The sequence below is a fragment of the Equus asinus genome, chromosome 20 (genome assembly GCF_041296235.1).
Source record: "Equus asinus isolate D_3611 breed Donkey chromosome 20, EquAss-T2T_v2, whole genome shotgun sequence".
Lineage (NCBI taxonomy): Eukaryota > Metazoa > Chordata > Mammalia > Perissodactyla > Equidae > Equus > Equus asinus.
This window is the reverse complement of record NC_091809.1, coordinates 99724850-99738189: the sequence shown is the minus strand read 5'-3', so window position 1 is coordinate 99738189 and position 13340 is coordinate 99724850. Positions and strand designations below refer to the sequence as shown.

General features: G+C 34.1%; 1 protein-coding gene across 45 annotated transcripts in view; it reads left to right on the top strand.

The window, feature by feature from the left end:
* Positions 1–13340, top strand: part of SOX6 (SRY-box transcription factor 6) — a 571438-nt gene that overhangs the window by 93291 nt on the left and 464807 nt on the right. The gene's annotated exons all lie outside the window — the stretch shown is intronic.

Genomic DNA, 13340 nt, shown 5'->3' with positions numbered 1-13340 from the left:
TGAACCTTTGGTTTTTTCGAGCTACTTGCTATTATAAATAATACTTCAGTGAAGATTTTTGTATGTATACCCTTTGCCTACTTGTCCAATAGTATCCTTAGGATAAACTAGAAGTAGAATTTTTGTGTCAAAGGATGTGTACATTTAAAATTTGGATGTATTGGAAAGAGCATCTTTCACTTTTTACTTATGCTTTTCCATATTGTTTGAATTTTTTCCATAAGTGATATAGGGAATGCAGAATTGTCAAATTGCCCTCCAGAAAGATTGTGATATATTAAATTCTCACTAGTGAATGAGAGTGCCCAATTCTTCATGCTCATGAACATTAAATATTAACAATGTTTTAAATCTTTGTTAAACTGTTATCTTGTATTGAGATGTGAATTGTTGTATTACTTAGCATTTTAAAAATTAATTGTGATATTGAATACATTTTTTAGCTTATTTACTTTTTCCATGTTCTCATTTGTAAATCTCCCATTTATTTTTGTGGCCTATTTTTTTCTTATTGGTTTGGTGGAGCTGTTAATGTTCCCTTTTGTCATATCATACAAAAAATATACTTTTTTCATTTTGTGGTTTGTTTTATAACTTTGCTAATGGCCTTTTTATAAATACAGAAGTTAAAAATTTTTAATAGTCAGTTTTATTAATGTGTTTTTGTTCTAATGTCATGCTTAGAAAGATCTTTCATATCTAAAGATTATACAAATAGTCAGGTTTTCTTGAAGATTATTTATGTTTTTAGTTTTTACATTTAAAAAATCCATCTGGAGGGGCTGGCCCCGTGGCCGAGTGGTTAAGTTCGCGCGCTCCGCTGCAGGCAGCCCAGTGTTTCGTTGGTTCGAATCCTGGGCGCGGACATGGCACTGCTCATCAGACCACGCTGAGGCAGCGTCCCACATGCCACAACTAGAAGAACCCACAACGAAGAATACACAACTATGTACCGGGGGGGCTTTGGGGAGAAAAAGGAAAAAATAAAATCTTTAAAAAAAAAAAAAATCCATCTGGAATTTATTTTAGTGTAAAATGTGAGGTAGGGATTCAATGTTATTTTTTTTTCCAGATGTCTACCCATTTCCAGCATTATTTGTTGAATAGTTTATCATTTCTCCACTGACTTGAAGTGTCACTTATGTCTATACTAAATTCTTCTATAAACTGTCATCTATTTTCAGGTTTTCTGTTGTTCATTGATCTGCCTATTATTCCTGTGCCAATAACATATGTTTTAATTTTTATATTTTTGTAATATTTACATTATATATTTTAAACCTAAAATTTATTTAGATTACAGTCATGCATCGCTTAACAACAGGGATACGTTCTGAGAAATGTGTTGGGTGACTTCACTGATGTGCGAACATCATAGAGTGTACCTACACAAACCTAGAAGGTATAGCCTACTACACACCTATGCTATATATGGTACTAATTTTTTGGGACCACCGTTGTATATGTGGTCCATTGTTGACTGAAATGTTGTTATGCTGTGCATGACTGTATTTCATTCTTGGAAAGAAATTAAACTTGTATATTTACTTTTTGAAATCACCTCAAATTTAAATTTTTTATTTAATGCATAAAATAACAGCCTTGACCTTAGGATATTTCTCTGTAAGTTTTGTAAATTTCCAGATTGTGTATGTGATATACATGGTAAATATTTTCTTTTTTTTTTTTTAGAGGAAAGACCCCTCTGTCCAGTAAAATTGTTCTGGGAATCTACTCTGAGATGGAAGATGCCAGAAGGAGGCTTTGAATTATAGGTGGATGTGTGGACTTGGCATAGTGCCTGTCCTAGAGAGCTGCTGAAGCTGAAGGGCAGGGGTAGGGTCAGTGTATAGAAGGGGTGAGATTTAGAATCTCTTAAAAGAAGCTCTTGTAGCATCAGAACCAATAGGTTTTGAAAGGGCTAGGATCAGAATATTAAGGAATGCTACTTAAATGAAAGTGTACTAACGTTGAAACCAGAGATTGTTAATTTGAGTGCCAACCCTGCCACTTATTACTTTTGTGAATATTTAATCCCATTGAATTTCAGTTTTTTCATTTATAAAATGAGGATCTTAATCCTATCACAAAGTAATTGTGAGGATTTAATGAGAAAATAAATATCGACTGAACAATGGTTGGCCTGTAGAATTTGCTTAATAATGTCTAGTTGTCTTTTTTTTAATTGTAAATTCTGCAGAAATGGGGTTAATGTGGATGAAATTTAGGGCTGGGATTTGAGTATTGGAGAACTCTGTGCATTTCTTCCATCTCCTCACATTAAAAAAAGGCAGTGATTTTTGTCCCAGTGTTGGCATGAGAGCAGTAATGTAGGAAAATGAGAATTATGTAGAGTGTAGCAGGATAGTTTCTCTGTGTAAATCTACACACACACACACTGTTCCATCAGTCTCATTGTGGATTAGAAAAAGCAAGTGAAATTAGGAAAATTCCAGGACAAGAAGATATAGGAATTTTGGTTGATTGGAGTTGAGGCAGATGGGAAGGTGCTGGCGCTGGTGAAATGTATTTTAAAATCCTTTAATTTAACCCCTTTCCATTTTACAAAGTATCTCTTGTCAAATGAATTAAGTGGGAGAGCAAAGTAGTGAAACTGACGTATTATGGGAAAAGTGAATGCTAAATATCCCATTTTACAGATGAAGTAACGGGAGACATTTATGTTCCTCATAGAATGGACATAAGCCCAGTAATTGGAAACTCTGACTTAAAATGAAAACTCTGTCATCACCACTTTGTCATGTTGTCCTAAGTGAGTTGTGTGTCTGTTTCCTTGTCTGTAAACTTGGACACATCTCATCTGGGTGTCCCTGATATTTTTCACTTAGGAAGTGAGACAATCTCTGAGAGATGCCAGGCTAGATCTTGTCTGGAATTTACCGTGAAATCTTTAAATTGTTATGAAGAATATACAGTAAAAGGATAAGCAGGATCTCTCTACATGATTCTCTTCATTTATTTCTGTGTTTTTGAGAGTGGGCAAAAAACCTAATTAGGTCTGGGAAGGACTAATGCATAGTGTATGACTGAGCTCCCTGTGGATATTCAGCGTGTAGCTATTGAGTGTGATGATGGGGGAACACTGCCAAGAACACAGCTCTGTGGTCATGTACCCTTAAGGCATTCTTCTTTAAAAAGTGGGTGGTTATATTAGCCACCAGGTCATCTGTATAAGTTGTGACTTGGGCACATTTAAACAGAATCTCAGGGAAAAAGCAAAAAGGGAAATATATTTTTAGAAGTCATATCCTGTCTAGGAAACATTTTCGTATCCCTAATCCTCACAAAAATCTTGGGAGGTAAATGGTAATGTCCCTGTTGTCTATGCATATTCTTTATTTCAGAGAATGAGATTATACTTATTATAATCTGTTTTCTTCACCTAACGTATTTCACCCAAAGCTGTAATTATTTGTCTCCTTTACTAGACCGTAAACTCCCTGAAGTCGCCAACTCTACTTCATTCATTTTTGTTTTTCCAGTGCTTAAAACAGTGCCTGGCACGGAGCAAACACTCAGTAAATGATGAGTAACTGTGATTTACTACAGAAATCAGGACTCTTAGATAATTAGCTCGTAGTCACCAAGTCTTTATTTGTCTCTTCTTCTTTTAGCATCTCTCCCCCTTTCAATTTCTATCACGAGGTGAGAAATGCTTAAAAACTATGAAGTGCTACATACATGCTATGTAGCAAGTTCAGACCTTGTTGACTCTCTGCATTCACATAAATTGTTCTGGTCTGAATCCAGTTGGTACTGCAGCTGTTATTTTTATAATCTCATCCTAAGTACATATTTGCACAACAGGCGGTGTCAACTCATCTAAGTAACTTGGTGTTATTTGCCTGATACTTTAAATTACAGAGCTCCATTACTGAAGTCATTATTTGTGGTTAAGAGGGAGTGGTACTGAGAGTGGTAACAAGAGGAGTTTCTTAAAAATGAGTATCAAAATGGGCCCTCTTTAGATGTCTTTAAATTTGTCTTGACTTAACTACCTAGAACAAGTACAAAGACCAGCCCTGTCTCATTTGTCTATCAATTTACCTGATAGAAAATAGTAGCCTGATTTAAAAGATTTATGGGCTTAAAAAATTAGTACTTATTTGCAGGTTTTTGTTAAATGATTGCTTTTTAAATGTTCGGCCACTTTATTTTATGAACAGTACTCAATGAGAGAAAACTCAGCAGGGATGGAATCTGCTCATCTTTCTGGGTATGATAATGCACTGCAAATGTTGAGACTATTTTAACTATAATATTTATCTTACAATGAATCCAAATTGTCAGTTGCTGGAGATTTGGGATTGAGATTTACTGTTCTGTAGCCCCAGAGATCCCAATTCATGCTATGCATCCTGTGGGCTCTCAGAAATGTCAGTTGAGTTGCCAGAGAATTGCTTGGATTGCTCTCAAATTAAAAAAAAAGAAACGCTACCACCCTGCAATAACTAAGACAATTTTTAAGTTAAATTCCATGTGTAGTTTCTAATTCCGCTTACATTTGAGAAAATATTTTATTTCATTTTAAAAAATAGCAACTCCAAAATTATTGTCAATCTTTTCAGTAAGATAAAACATTTTGTAGAGTTGCAAAATTTTTGTTTATTTACAAAAGTTTTTGTGAGCTTACTGATATTTAACACAGTTACCTTTTGGCCCAGCAATTAAATTTTAGTGTACATAGGAATTACCTGGGGGCTATGCTTTAAAATAGATTCCTAGGCCATCCTCTAAAAATTGCAGCATCAATAGGTCCGCGTAGGGCCCAACAGTCTTTTTAAAAATTTTATTTATTTATCTATCTGTTTATTTATTTATTTGAGGAAGATTAGCCCTGAGCTAATATCTGCCAATCTCCTCTTTCTTCTTTTTTTTTTTGCTGAGGAAGACTGGCCCTGAGCTAACATCTGTGTCCATCTTCCTTCACTTTATATACGGGACGCCTGCCACAGCATGGCTTGCCAAGTTGTGCTGTGTCTGTACCTGGGATCTGAACCTGTGAACCCCTGGCCACTGAAGTGCAATGTGCAAACTTAACTGCTGCACCACCAGGCCAGCCCCTAAAAATTTATTTTAATAAGCACCCCAGGTGGTTCTGATATAGGGAGACTGAGGATTATTTTCTGATAATCACTTTTTTTCTACAGTCCTAATCACACAAGACCTTCTCTGACTTTTGTTGTTAAGGTGATACCATATATGTCTGAAATCAGACATGGAGCAAGAAAAAAATAGATATGAAAACCACAATAAGAGGTGTTATTTCAAAGAAGAATATTTTGCTAAGAAAAGCAGGGGACACGAAGGAAGAGATAAAAGGGAACAAGTTTATTGAGTGAGAAGTTAAAAAACATATTCCAGGGGCCGGCCTGGTGGTGTAATGGTTAAGTTCATGTGCTCCGCTTCAGTGGCCCAGGGTTTGCTAGTTCGGATCCTGGACATGGACCTACACGCCACTCATCAAGCCATGCTGTGGCGGCGTCCCACATAGAGGAACTAGAAAGACTTCGAACTAGGATTTACAACTATGTACTGGGGCTTTGGGGAGAAAAAAAAAGAGGAAGATTGGCAAAAGATGTTAGCTCAGGGCAATCTTCCTCATCAAAAAAAAAAACTATATATATTTTGGAATATATATATATTTTGGAATATATATATATATTCCAAAATATATATATATATATAAATATTTGGAATATTTATATATATATATATATATTCCAAATTTCTTGTTGACCTACTGCCAAATTTTTGTTTGATTCTGGTCGAGTGACCTTGCTGCTTTATGTTGTGTTTATGAAGTATTTGGAATTTTTCTGTAGTTAAGACCTCAAAATGCAAGAGTTTTAGGGATTAAATCACACAGTAATTCTGTAAAAAGAGTTTTGGAAGTTTGTGGTCTGTATTTTGGTCTTGGTTCATAGGAATAAGCTGCCTTTGTAAAGTCGAAGACATGCTGTCTTCTAAATAATCTCATTCATTTTTCATGTAGACACTATTTTTATACTGACCATCCTTGTTCACAGATAGATCTTGAATTATTTCAGGAGAGCAGTAAAGTGTTGGCAGTTGTGAAAATGTGTCAGACTTAGGCAGTTCTGTCTCTGATTTACTCTTTTGCTACACGTGTTGGCAGAGGTGAACTGGTTGGCCCAGGAAATACGCAACATTTATTCCTCCTCATCTGACCCAGAAATACCTTGATCCTGACCATCTATAATGTGTTAAAGTAGGCCTAGGAAATGTTACATTAAGTGTAAGGGAATACTTCCCAGTGAGTATGGATAAAAAACAAAAATTGTAGAATCTTAGAGTGATAGGGAGCTTAGAAGAGAACTGATATAGCAGTTCTTGAACACTGTCTACGGCCAAGCCGGCTTTACCAGTCACCTGTGGAGCTTTTAAAAGATAGAAACTCCTGGCCCACTCAGGGAGATTCTGGTTTAGTATGCTTGGAGTGAGGCCCAGAAATTCAAATTTTGTAAAAGCTTTTTAGGTGATTATATAATCAGCTAAGTTTTGGCACAACTTTCAATTCAGTGTAAGAAAGTTCTTTCTACAACATCCCTGGCAGAGTCATCCAGCCTTAACTTTGACAACTCCAGCAACAGATCTCTATTTTGTGAGGCAACTTATCCCAAATTTAAAGATTTGTTTGGACTGAGCTGAAATCCATCACCTTGTAATTCCCACCCACTAATATTGTTCTTTTTTTTTTGCAAAGAAGAAAGAAAAACTAACTTTCAGTCAGTATTTGCTGTATTACATTCACTGTGCTAGATGTTACCTCTGCTTTAATGGCTTGAAAATATTGACCTAGACAGTTCCTTAGCTGCAAAATGGATTATCAGAGTAGATAAGCGGTTATCAAAATGTGGTCTGTGGACACATGGGGATCCTTGAGACCCTTTCAAGGTGTCTGAAAAGTCAAAACTATTTTCATCATAATGCTAAGATGCCATTTGCCTTTTTCACTATGTTGACATTTACACTGAGCATGCAAAGCAATTTTGGGCAAAACTGCTCGCACCAAATTATGATAGTAGTCAATGAATTTTTCTTTTAATCATTACCACTCACAGAAAAAAAAAACCCAGTTTTGCTTAAGAATGTTGTACATGAAGTGGTAAAAATTGTTGATTTTGTTAATTCTTGACCCTTAAGTACATTTTTTAATACTCTGTGATGAAATGGGAAGTATGCATAAAGCACTTATGCTACATACCCAAGTATGATGATGATCTTGAGGAAAATCACTTGTGTGACTGAATTGCAAGGTGAACTAACTGCTTTTTCATAGAGCATAATTTTTACTTGAAAGAATGACTAATAGACACACAATGGTTATTCACACTTGGATGCTTGGCAGACATATTCTCAAAAATGAGCAAAGTGAGACTGCCATTTTAAGAAAAGCAACTGAGACTGTTTGTTGTCAATAATAAAATTTGAGCTTTCAGGAGAAAATTAGTTGTTTGGAAAACATATCCACCACCGTGAGCTTGATGGCTTCCCAATACTTAAAAACTTTGCTGATAAGATAGGTAGTGATATTAACAAATATTATTTTAAAAAATATTAAATAATGAAATATATCAAGATCTGAATGAAATATGTTTAGAAGATCTACACAAATCAGTGAACCAATATTTTCCCAATGAACCAATGAATGATGTTATAAAATCATGCATGGGTAGAAGATACATTTAAAGACCAGTGGGTTTTAAAGTAACAGAATAAAAAATGTTCATTGATATTCAGGTTTTGGATTCCATATTGGAAGTAACCTTTGAGAAACTATTATATACTTGTCAAGTTTTGATATAGTATCAAAGAAGAATAGCTACAATGATCTGGAAAGGCTATTAAAACACTCCGCCTCTTTTCAACTTCATGTCTTTGTGAAAACGGGTATTTTTCATACACTTCCGCCAAACCAACATGTCACAACAGATTGAATGCAGTAGCACCCATGAGAATCCAGTTGTCTTTGATTAAACCAGGCATTTAAGAGGTTTACAAAAATGCGAAACAACGCTAGTCTTCTAATTTTTTTGTTTTGGAAAATATGCTTATATTTTTAAAGTATGTTATTTATGTTACCATGTAATGGGTTCATCATGATTATTATTATTTAGTCATTTATTTTATTGTAAATAAATTAATAACTGTTTACATTTTTTTCTCAGCTTTAGTTTCTAATATAATAAATATTGATAAATGTAACAACAGCTCTTTGGGAATCTGAATAATTTTTAGAAATGTAAAGTAGTCCTGACACCATAGAGTTTGAGGACCACTGGACTATATGATCTCCAGAGTTCGTTCCAACTAACCATCTAGAACATGCAACCATTCTAGTGTAACATGGTTCCTATAAGATGTTTTACCCATTTTCCTCTGAATGCTTGTCAATGTCGCTTCTAAATTGTGGCTCTCAATACTGAAATTGTATTAAAGATGTAGGTTGAGCAGCATAAAATACATAAATAGGCTACTAAGAGTAGACTTCAGTAATAACTATCTTTTGAGATCTTTAAGAATAGGGGAAATTCCTATTTCTTTGAGGAAATAGGTTCTTGTTCCAGAAAAGCAGAGTGTTGGACTAGGTAGCATCTTGTCTTCCTTGAAAAACCTGAAATACTTTTACTTTTGCCTTAGAAGGTATAAATATCAGTAACTAAACCCTCATTTTTCCATTCACTATTGTGATGTTATTAATTATTGGCAATTGCATCAAAAAAATTGGGCATTAGCTTGGTATCAGTTCCTTTGAAAGATGAATCTCACATTTCATTTTTTTATAGTTTCTTCAAATCCTACATAATTTAGTATAATTATTAAGAAGAAAAGGAAAGCTAAGAATTATGGAGTTCAAGAAACATGGCTTTAGCCTAGTAATGCTATAAACAGCAGAAGTGATAATAGTAAAGAGGATTTTGCGTTTTTCTTAAATTGATGCAGCTTTGGGGAGAATTGCAGTTTTAATGCAAAATCATATCTCTAGGAAAACCCATTTGAATTTGTATACAGGATATTTTTTAATGTCTCTCTGATTTTGATTTTGGTGTATAAAAGACCAGACATTGATATCTTTCCAAAAGTTAGTTGAGAAAATAAATGCTTAAAAGGCAGTTAAGTCAGTGGCTCATTATGTATGACATTATTAACTCAGTGCATCAATAAGTTAAAAAAGTTATTTAATCCTTGACTTGAGTTTTAAATATGTGATGCTATAATTTAGTGTAAAGTTGGGCAAAATTTGGTTACAGGTGTTTTTGGAAGCGCTTCAGTACCTTAAAAAATACTTTGGAATCATTGACTTTCAGGAGTTGAAAGGTCATTTAATCCAACCACCCATTTAATGCCTGAACCTTCTTGCTAAATCAAATAATAATAATAAAAGGACAAGGATAAAAAAAGAAATGGGTGTGGCTTAGAGACAGCTTTTAAGCAGGATTTAAAAATTTAGCTTGTAAGCTTTTAAAGTGTAATTATACAGGGAGGTAGTAGTGTTTTTATTTGCTGTTTACCTTTGATCTATTACCTATTTTTGGTAGAGTGGGACACGCTTTTTTGAAAATGTTTATGGTTTCTTCATTTGATGTCAGGATACTTGTTTGAAATTGCCTCGTAATTCAGAGGTTTTTCTTTTTGTAATTAATATTAAGTTTTAGCTTTTGCTGCTAGATTAGTAGTAAGCCTGGATTTGGGTGCCTACTTTTGAATATGTAAGTGATATACTAAATTTTAGAAATAACTTTATTTTGGGATCAAATTAGATATGGTAAGTATAAATAAAAAATAAATAAAAATAAAAAATCTAAATAACACCAACTCATAAGAATAACAAGGTAAAAATAAGCCTTATCTCATTCAGTGTTAATGTTTTTGTTAAATTGTACTTCATTTTGTGAAACTTCTGTGTGTGTATATACACATTTAATTTTCTGTAAATTGATTGGTTCTTATTATATATCTTGTATTTTTAAATTCAACAATATATTGTGGCCATCTTTATGTCCATAAATATAGATTTATATTATAATTTTTAACGTTTAAAGAGTAGTGTTATAGGTATGTACCATAATTTACTTACCCAGTTAGTAGGTTATTTCCAATTTTTGGCTGTTATAAAAATGCTATAATGAACATACATATTGCATGTATATATAGTTTAACATTTTTGTGATTAGTTCCTTAGGATAATTTTTGGAAGTAGATTGCAAACTCAGAGGATATCAGCGTTAAAAATTTTAGTCCTTACTGTCAAATTACCATTCAGAAAAGTTGAATCCAATTTATAATCCCATCAATGGTACATGAAAGTGTTTATTTTCCCACACCCTCACCAATACTAGTTTTTGTACAGTTTACAAAATATTTTGCCAGTATTGTATGTGAAAATATTTAATTTTTTTGATTATTAGTGAGATTATACATATTTTTATGTTATTGGACATTTATATTTCTTCATTTGTACACTTCCTCTTTATATCTTTGTGCATCTTTATATTGAACTATCTGTAGCAATTCACTTCTTATGTATTAAATAAAGGATGTGCAAAACACTTGACAACCCAATAAAATGGAGCATGTCACCACCATGGTCAGATGTAATAGCCTGTGGCCCAGGTTGGATTATTGATTGTTTGAAAAAACCTTGAGGAGAAAGACCATATTTGTTTTTTAAATTTATTTTTAAATTGAGATATAATTGACATATAGCATTGTGTTACTTTTAGGGGTACAATATAATGATTTATTTTATTTTTTAAAATTTTCACGTTCGTACTGGCCAGGGCAATCTCTAACGCATGGTCACTACTTGCTGAATGAATGAATGAGCCAACAGGAATGCAACAATCCCTGTGATTGGGTGTTCTGAGGATTCATTTTACTAAAAAGATTGTGATTTTCCAGAACAGGTGGTTATTTACTCTGGCATTTCCTTCTGTATCTTTTTACTTTTGTGCTGCCCTCAGGACCAAAATAACCTCTTTTATTTTGGAAATGTATTCTTCTGCTTAAATTTTTCTAGTTCTTAAAGAAGTAGCTTACTTCAAGTTGGTGTTAACTCTTGTGAGTTAATTCTTAACTCTTTGCCCATCATAAAATGCTGCTTGTTTATTCCTAAATTCTATGTAGAAGGAAGTATGCATTAAAGTCTTTTTTTCTTTTTTTATAATAACGAACTCTGTGATTTTAGAAGTTTATAGTTTTTTTAATTGTTTGCTTCAAAATTCACAAATAGTGTAAATCAGTTGATAATGAGATTCAGAGTTGCTTTTTTTTTTTTTTAAAGATTTTATTTTTCCTTTTTCTCCCCAAAGCCCCCCAGTACATAGTTGTATATTCTTCGTTGTGGGTCCTTCTAGTTGTGGCATGTGGGACGCTGCCTCAGCGTGGTCTGATGAGCAGTGCCATGTCCGCGCCCAGGATTCGAACCAACAAAACACTGGGCCGCCTGCAGCGGAGCGCGCGAACTTAACCACTCGGCCACGGGGCCAGCCCCTCAGAGTTGCTTTTAACATATGTAGCAAGACTACGTTGATAGGACAAATGAGATTTATTGACTTCATATTGATGTGTATTAAAATATAATTTGCCCTGAAAGTCTGGAATCTAACTTGTTCCAAATTTAAAATATTTCCAGAGTTAGAGATCTTAACTCCTAAAGAGTCCAGTCATTGAAAAAATGAGATCTGGGTCAGCCACAATATTTTCTGGTTGCATTTTATTTTATCCCCCATCATTTAAATGCAAATGGTGGAATGAGACGTATCATGTATATTACATAACTCTAGTTCATGCTTTTAAAAGAATAGTTGCTAGAAAGACAAAGTGTGATTATTTAAAAGATTTCTAAGTACTTAAAAACCCTTTTGGATTCTTCCAGAGTTTAGGCTTTTGGATATATAGCATTTTGATATAGATGTATTTTGTGGACAACTTCAAAATTATAATTTATAATTCAAGGTAGGATAAGATGTGAGAATAGTTTGTATTAGAACCAGGATTCTTTGCTGGCCTTGAATAGTACACTGAATGTGGCCACATAGGCTTGTGTGGTATCCCAGATAAAATTGCTCTCCTGGATCAAGAAACATCAGAAGGCCATGAGGAGGAGAGGGGTGTAATACCAAAATGAAATGACAGCCCTTCCTTTCCCTAGCCTGACTCTCCTGTATATCTTACATCCATGGAAGTAGGCATTACAAGTTGCTGGAAACTGGTGAAAATGGATTGAGGAAGGCCTGAGGCACCATTCCCTACAAAGAGAAGGGGGTCTGGTGAAGAAACCTAATGGATATACTGGCCATTGATACTTAAAGCTGTCCAAATGCCCAGGACTTTATTATCTATCAATCCTGACTAGAAAATAGAATAAATTACCTGGGTCACTTAGGCAAAAGCATATTATAGGAGCTGTGGATGGGCTGAGTTAGATATTTATTTCATATCTTAACAATTTCAGATGCTGATATCTAAGATATTATGGCCGTTTGAGCTATAAATGCAACATTGGGAGGAGAGGTTCCTACAAATGATGTTGATCGAGCCATTTTTTTTTCAGAAGGAATTTTATTTAAACCTAGTTAGCTGGCTAACTAGGTTAGTTAACTAACCTAGATTTTTACTAGGTATGTTTAAAAAATGCGGATTGAATCAAACCAATCCCTAGAGTCTAGGAAAGTTTCTGACCTAAATTAGAAACGCAAGCTCCATTATTATTTTCAGTTGAACACTACTCATAGCCATCCTCACATTTTGGAAAGAATACAGCCTTTGCAACAAAGTTTCTTTGTTTTCATGAAACTGAAAATGTGCTGTATTTAGACCAAACAATAAAAATAAACTACCAAACTACCTTCTAATGCATGGGGGTTCTGGAGAGAGGAAACCATAGATATTTAGAGGCATAAAGTGACTCATTGTGCTAGTTAAAACTTTTTACAAGGCTAGCTCTGTGTATTTGAGTTGCATCTGTTACCTCTTCAGCCAGAACTAAAGTGTGTGCAAGCAAAAGAATTTTGGGTTGAATTGGGGCTCATACAGAATGCACTGTATATAGCCTAAGCATCTAAATGGGTTCCACACCTTAGGTAGAACAAAAACTGCATCCTTTCACATTTATTCTACCTACAAGGTTTTCCTGTTGGACACATCCAAGATATTTTCTATGAAGTGAATTCATTTTAACTTGTAGACATAAATTAAACATATTTTTCAAATGTAACTTGTAAACCTTTATTCCCTTAAAAAAATTTCTCCCTTTGTTTTTCCTTATTCATACTTTTAAATACCTACTGTAT